The sequence below is a fragment of the Manduca sexta genome, unplaced genomic scaffold, assembly GCF_014839805.1.
Source record: "Manduca sexta isolate Smith_Timp_Sample1 unplaced genomic scaffold, JHU_Msex_v1.0 HiC_scaffold_2725, whole genome shotgun sequence".
In the NCBI taxonomy this organism is placed as follows: Eukaryota; Metazoa; Arthropoda; class Insecta; order Lepidoptera; family Sphingidae; genus Manduca; species Manduca sexta.
This window is the reverse complement of record NW_023593718.1, coordinates 11,930-20,457: the sequence shown is the minus strand read 5'-3', so window position 1 is coordinate 20,457 and position 8,528 is coordinate 11,930. Positions and strand designations below refer to the sequence as shown.

The 8,528-nt window shown below is 36.3% G+C and overlaps 1 pseudogene; it reads right to left on the bottom strand.

Moving 5' to 3' along the window:
* Positions 1–799: 799 nt before the first annotated feature.
* LOC119192390 lies at positions 800–5,575 on the bottom strand (annotated as a pseudogene).
* Positions 5,576–8,528: the final 2,953 nt, after the last annotated feature.

Genomic DNA, 8,528 nt, shown 5'->3' with positions numbered 1-8,528 from the left:
ATTACTTTTCTTGAAGTCGTCCTATATCTGCCGTGGCAAGTAATTGAGAGAACAGTAAGTCAGAAAAAGGCGGTTCTGCTTTATTACATTGTTAACTAGATTATCTCATCGTTCCTACTGCTCTTAATCAAGCAAGAAAATGCATTTATAATTTACGTAGATATATGCAGCAAAGATAGGAAGAAAGTTCGTTTAATATATATTCCAATTGGGCGCCTTTGACTTACTGCCCATCGATTACCACGGCAGATCAATAAGGTAATGAATCCTGCATACGGGCAGGACTTCCCATGGCCGCCTATTTTATTATTATTAAAATATGTTAATGTATGAAAATAGTTTTACTAATAGGACGCTACAAATATTTGGATTCTAATAACCCATAAAGTACAGACCTTTATTTCAGAAACATCGATAAGTAAAAGGACAAAAAGGTATGCAATTAAGTCTTAGCACACAAAAAAGGCTTAGAATAATATGAACACAATCTTTTCAAATCTCATAAAAGCATAATAAGGCTCATACATTGAAAATAAATGAATTGTTCGTGATATGAAAACACGAATTAACGTATCTCGAATCGAGTAACTTGTGGCTATTACTATAAATGGCGGAACCAGTGGGTAGATAGGTTAAGGCAGGACAAACAAAGAACAACAGTATTATATATACCTATTATGGGCGCGTGCATACTTCACAAAACAGATACTAATATAAATTAAATCTTTTTACGGTTTTCTGTTGGGCTCATCGACGGAACAGTTTTAGTAGGAAGGTCAACGAATGTGCATGTTACCGCGGCTACTACATACACTACTCATGCGTATTGACTAATGCGATGATTCATTTGAAATTATTTTGTGTATGAAGTATTGGGTGCGAATACCAGGTCGAGCAACACTTTGTATGCAGATTTTTCTTTATTCTTTTAGTAGGTTAAGGTCGCTGTGTATAATAGTGAGCAAGGTAGGTACCAACTAATATTTACCTGTGTCACATCAAATGTACTGCTTTTGACACTCGCATATTCTTGTGGGGGATAAGAGTTGTATAAGAATTTTATGTCTCCTCGGTCTGAACAGACAATCATGTTTCCCTTGCTTTGGTAGCAACCTGTTATCTTGCTAGACGGTTTTATTATAGGCGGCTCGGGCCACATCTCGTGAGTTTTTAAATACGATTGAGTTTCTGGGTGAAAGATGCAAGCAGCCTTTAGAATCACCTATGTACAATGCAGCTGGGCTCCAACTTATACACACTGGGTAAGCTTTATCTGTGGGTATTCTGACATCACTGTGCAGCAGCTTCCCAGCAACTCGGTCCCAAATAGCAAGTGTTTTGTCTTCGCTGACAGATGCGATCAAGTTATTGTATGCGTGCAGTGCTAATACAGGTCCTTTGTGTGGTTTATAGGAGTAGGTCGGCCCTGATCCTGCACGTAAGTCAAATGATAATACTTTTTTAGAATACAAACCAGTCATAATTTCATTACCAATAGTCACTAAAGATAATGCTGACATTCCACACCTGCAAACGATATAAAAAAAATGAGATCAATAATATTATAAGTGGTTTTGTTTAAAAAGCACAGAAATACTACTTGAAGATCTGTATACATTCAAGTCCAGCAGCTAAGTCCCACGCTTTTACAGTATTGTCCCATGAAGCGGAATATATTTTTGGTAGTTGAGTTAATATCATCTGGGGCCAAGTCCACACACCCAACCTGAGTGAGCGTCATGCCTTATGAGCTTAGGCTTGGTATCCGTAAATGTGGTGATATTATCACTCTGATCGTGTGGACCGACTTCCAGCACATTCCACAGTGCCATTCCGCGGTCTCTTCCACCCGATATACACATTTCACCATTCTAGAAGAAAGATCTTAATGATAATCCTAGACAAGCATGGTATCGTACAATTACGAACCTAATAACACGCCTGAAACAGACGAGGCCCCTCATTTGAAATTGCAACGCGCAGTTAAGACGATGCAGTCAGGATCTGTGTAAAGTACACACAAACGGGTGCGCCGAAAACATGCAGAGGACGCGTAAAAAATAACTACAAGTATCACTTTATAGTACCGCATTATTATAACTTCTCAAATTTTATATTTCATTTTTCAGCATCAACCGCGTCAATGGCTCTCCTATGAGTTCGTTAATGCAAAGGTATGTTCTTGTTATAGGGACAGACCGAACGTCAATGTAGTATTAGGTTTTCCATGGTAGGACTGATTTTATGTTTCCAGGGTGGTCAGGACAGAAAAATTTGGCGCGCTGTTTTATCAACCTATGAATTAAATCTCATATATTTTGTTGTCAAATACATTATGTCAACGATAAAAGTTCCAGTCCTCTGAATGTCCAGAGCCATTTCCCCACTAAACCATCGGTGTCCTTCCGAGGATCTGGAGATCTGGACACGGTATTTTACATTATAAATATATTACAGCTAGAAAAATTATGTGGATGGTTGATCAGTCATGCTAAAATCAGTCAGTTTCTCAAGCCCAGCCTACAAACTAACCCAAACAAAGTCCTTGAACGGAGAAGCATTCCAATCTTGTGGAGTAGTAGTAAGTAGGCAGTCAGTAGTGATCACCTTTGATTTCATAAAACAAGAGGCATACTGGGCATATATTATATTAACCATTGTTGAGCACTAGTAAGTTCCCAGTTTGCACTGGGATGAAAAGACCCTACTCGGACAATTAGAGATGTCAAGTAACTCTATATCCATGCTCGAGGGCTATGATTGCTTATTTTTATTATACTAACTTTTTGTCTACGGCTGCCTGCATGAAAAAGTTTTCTGGGAAAAATGCTTTTTACAGGCTACTGCCTGTAGCACTCAAGTAAGATCCTATTACTGATTTTTTTTTCAAAATAGGTTTAGTGCATTCAAACAAACAAACTCTTTTAGCTTTTATATATTAGTACTAGCTTTTGCTCGCGGCTCCGCCCGCGTTATAAAGTTATTCAGGCTAAGTTTTCCGTTATAAAAATAGTAGTTTCCCGGGGCCTATGTTCTTCAGGGTCTCAAACTGTCTCCATACCAAATTTCATCTTAATACGTTAGGTAGTTTTTGAGTTTAACACGTTAAGGCAGACAGATGCAGCGGGGGACTTTGTTATATTATTTAGAACTTTTAAGGAGTGAAACAATCCCGTCATACATCATTGTTGCATAACTTTAACCGTTTACGCAGCGCAGGCAACGGAAGCTCTCAAAACTCATAATTTTCCCCGTTTTTGCAACATGTTTCATTACTGCTCCGCTCCTATTGGTCATAGCATGATGATATATAGCCTATAGCACTCCAGGAACAAAGGGCTATCCAACACAAAAAGATTTTTCAGTTCAAACCGGTAGTTCCTGAGATTAGCCATTACTGCTCCGCTCCTATTGGTCATAGCCTGATGATATATAGCTTATAGCGGTACAGAAATAAAGGGCTATCCAACACAAAACGAATTTTTCAGTTGAAACCGGTAGTTCCTGAGATTAGCCATTACTGCTCCGCTCCTATTGGTCATAGCGTTATGATATATAACTTTGAGCACTCCACAAACAAAGGACTATTCAACACAAAAATATTTTTTCAGTTCGAATCGGTAGTTCCTGAGATTAGCCATTACTGCTTCGCTCCTATTGAATATAGCGTGATAATATATAGCCTATAGCTCTCCACGAACAAAGGGCTATCCAACGCAAAAAGAATTTTTCAGTTTGGACCGGTAGTTCCTGAGATTAGCCATTACTGCTCCGCTCCTATTGGTCATAGCGTGATGATATATAGCTTATAGCGGTCCACAAATAAAGGGCTATCCAACGCAAAAAAATTTTCAGTTTGGACCGGTAGTTCCTGAGATTAGCCATTACTGCCCCGCTCCTATTGGTCATAGCGTGATGATATATAGCTTATAGCGGTCCACAAATAAAGGGCTATCAACGCAAAAGAATTTTTCAGTTTGGACTGGTAGTTCCTGAGATTAGCCATTACTGCCCCGCTCCTATTGGGTATAGCGTGATGATATATAGCCTATAGCACTCCACGAACAAAGGGCTATCCAACGCAAAAAGAATTTTTCAGTTTGGACCGGTAGTTCCTGAGATTAGCCATTACTGCCCCACTCCTATTGGGTATAGCGTGATGATATATAGCCTATAGCACTCCACGAACAAAGGGCTATCCAACGCAAAAAGAATTTTTCAGTTTGGACCGGTAGTTCCTGAGATTAGCGCGTTCAAACAAACAAACAAACAAACTCTTCAGCTTTATATAATAGTATAGATAGTTTGATTTATGTGAATGTATATTATAGTTAGGTTGAATATAACTTACATTAACTAATAAAACAGTGTCCACTGAAGCAAAATGCACATCCTTTACAACAATATGCCTTGTTGTGGACTTGACATCAGACCATTTCATTCTTTCCACATCCATCTCTACACAAACTTCTTCCCAGTCTATTGGCTCTTCTTCCCATATTTCCAACTGAGGTAGTGTTGGAAAACATCCTTTAATTTTACTATGAACCCAATATTTCCAAAGGTGATTATCTGCTAATATGTTTTCAAATCTTTGACATACTTTACTGACAGTGTTTTTTAAAAAATGAGCATCTAGAAGAGAGCATATTTTTAATATTATCTGAAAAAAATAATTATTGTAACAATTACTACAATTAAGATTAGAGAGAAAAATAAACTGTACAAAGTTCAATTAGTTAAATAGAACAGTAAGCAATAGACAATACCAATGTGTTGACCTTTTACAAAAAATAGTTGTGTGTTTTCTCTGTGCCATAAACTGCACAAAGATGGATATTATTCATTAGTTATATTTTCAACAAATAACATAACATAACATTCATTTGGATTATCTGAAAGTTCTTTATACTTATCAGATTGTACATAAATAATTTATTATCCTTTGAAACACAATGAACAAAACTGAAATTCTAATTTACCTCAACAGGCATATCAAGAAGTGTAGGCTTTCCTGATTCATATTGTTCATTATTTTCATTTTTTCCAGTAATTTCATTTTCAATACCTAATAATTGATCCTTTATAGGTTGAAGTGTCTCACACATAGCTGCACTCTAAGTTTATCTAAAAATTAATAAAGATTTTGATAATTCAACAGTTTCTTTGAAAGGTCACAAACAATTGATATACTATATACAAATGTATATATTTTATTTAGAAGAAAATCAAATTGCCTAATTAAGAAGCAAAATAGAAAATATAAGTAAATTTACTACTAAATATGTCACATATATCATTGTCAGTTGCATTTTAAAGTCAGCATAATAAGATAAAGAGATGATTAAGCAATTATTATTGGAACCAATTAAAAACACTATGCTAACAGTGCTTAGCAAACCCAAAATATATAAACAAGTTTCACAACAAATATAAAAGTAAATTTATGAATTAAAAGAAGACTGAATTAGGGTGGGACAAGAGTCCCTCACCAATTTTGTTTAGCTCCAGCCAAAGTAGGCACTCAGGACCTGGGCGACACAAACTAAGTAGCCTATACCTAAAGAAAGTATAAATCGGGCACCAATATTTAAACTTCTTTGTTTTAATTTTTTGAGTCATAACTCATTTTACGCCAATCATTGTGTGATTGGAGGTTTAAATGTTTTGTTGAGCTTTCTGGCCTCTTGGTGCAATAAAAGAATTGTCTGATTGGATGATAGATTAAAAATAAAAATAAACTTTCGTTGTTGTATTCACTGCTGTGTATTTTCATAGAATTTATATTCTCACCAAACAAAAATTATTAAATCTAACTAAATATATTGTATTTTCATGTAGAAAAACTATGTTTATAAGAAAATACCGTTTGAGTGCAGTGTGTTCTTGATATTTTACAGGAACCATATATGGAGCCACTGTTTTATTTTATATAGAAACTATTATGTTTTAAAGTTACAACAAAACAGAAAAATATACAAGTCACAACTGTCACCACAGACAAACTAAAACTGTCACTTCATTTGGCATATTTTTCTTTTATTCGTTCAACAAGGAACCGACTAAACTTAGAGACCATGCTGCCAACATTTGACATCAATATGGACTGTTTGGCAATCACTTTTCCTAACAGTAATTTTTGGTGTTCGATGAATGTATGCAACATTAGGTCTCTTGTCTCTCAGTGGTTATAAAGATTGTTACCTATATATTTTTTAAAATGCCCCGCACTCCATCTGCGATAATAGGGGACCGGCCTATGCTTGATTTTGTACATTATTCTATATTTAATGGTTAATAATACGAAAGAAGCACTTCTGTGAAAACTGCATAAATATTGGTTAAAAATGAGCGAGTAATTTATATTTAAAATTGTAATGTGCAGAAGTGGCCGCGATGTGGGGATATCGCTTCATCTCTTTTTTTCGGACGCGTCGTAATTCCCGATGACGTCACATGTGGATATTTCGTCTCTTTTCTATTTACCCCTTCCACCGAAATTCTAAGTCTTATAACTTGTTGATTTTTTACCGGATTTTAATAATTCCTTCTGTGTTATAATTTATATTATGTAAATATTCGATAATAGTAAAGAACCAAAATGAGTCCGGTAGCCTATTAGCTAAATAAATGCGAAAAAACTGTCTTTTGGCCGACCGATCGACCGATCCGCGGACGAATAATTCGGCCTTATGGTCTGTCAGTCTTCTGAGTGTTGACCTGAGTCACTGTTTCTATTTATAAACTTTTAACTTGGACTTGAATTCGATAAAGTAAATTTAGAAAAGCGCGGGAAACCTTTGAATTTGGCGGGTGTCTTTTTCATCTTAAATTGAAAATAATTATTTTTATTCAGAAATTTAGTCAGTTAAGTTGTAAATTGTATATATTTTTTCATTATTTATTAAATTGTAGTGTAGTGTATATAGAAAACAACTATTGGTAAGTGTATATTTTATTAATATTTAGTTGGGGGTTGGGATGGACGAGCCCCCAGATCCTGGGGGTGATGTTCCCCAACCATCACATTTTAACAATAGAAACTGCTTCAAGCATAGACACAGATTGTTCAATTTCCAATACAAATAAAAGAAAGCGCATACGATTAAATAAGGTGTGCAAAACATGTAATAAAAAACGCAAAAATGCAATGGCTGTAGATTCAGGTAGAAGTGGATGTCGTTGTGAAGACAGTGACGAAAAAAATCACTGAAAATCCATCACCTCTTATAGCACCGCATACACAAGTTCTTCCATCTCAGGCCTCCCAGTTACCTCCCAATATATCTGATAGTATTAGAAAAGAATATACTGCATTGGATGCTTCACCATTTATTATTCATGTTGCTAGGTCTAGTACAGGAGAGGTAACACAGGATCTTAATTTGCATCCAATATGCTTTGGCAGATTTTTGTATAAAAACCAGGTGCCAAACATAGTACAAGGCAGTTTGAAGCGTGTCGGTCGCAACAAAATTTCAATGGCATTCACAAGTCACTCAGCTGCAAATTCTTTCTTAAAACATCATGCCTTATTGGAAAAGGTTATGAAGCTTTTATTCCATCTTTTAATGTTACCAGGATGGGGGCTGCGGTAAGAGGTGTACCGGTGGACATGTCTGTAGAAGAAATAAAAAGAAAAATATTAGGGTTCCATTAGGTTGTGGTGACATAATAAAAGTAAGACGCTTAAATTTTAAAACAATAGTGGATGGCTCTGCTACTTGGAAACCATCCCAGACTATAGTGCTTACTTTTGATGGTCAGGTCCTTCCCACAAGAGTATTTATGTGTTTTAATTCCCTCAAAGTAGAACTATACATTTATCCGTCAATTCAATGCTACAATTGTTGCCGGTATGGACACACTAAAGATACATGCAGATCTAAACCAAGGTGCTATAAATGTGGGCAAGGGCATACTGGTACATCTTGTGATTGCGACCAAGATAATAGTTATTGTTGTCTTTGTGGCGGCCCCATATTGCAATTAGCAAGGTTTGTCCAGAAGCCAGTAGGCAGACAAATATAAAAAAGTATATGGCCCAAAATTGCGTTTCATACTCAGAAGCATCAAAGATACATCCTCCGGTGACAAAATCATATGCTGACACATTAAAGTTTACACCCCATCTTCTTTTGCAGCCAACAGCCAAGATATCAAAACTCCAGCCACTCAACCATTGCACAGTAACTCTTATAAAAAAACTGTTTTTCAGAAGCCCCGTTCTCCGCCTAAATCGATACAAGGTTATGATCGTGCAGCCCACCAAGCTCTTGTGGGTGATTTCAACTCTCACACTTATGCTGATGGGTGTGCACTTCCTAAAACTGGTACCCTGCCAGAACCACAATCGGTGGCTGATATTATTATAGCTTTAGTTTCATCACTGTCACAAACAATTTTACCGTCCAACGTTGCCCCTTTATTGAAAATAATAACTGACATATTTAACAATGGCTCACTTAGGCAAAGTACTACAATGGAACTGCAGAAGCGTAGTGAAGAACAAATCTGATTTAATTTAT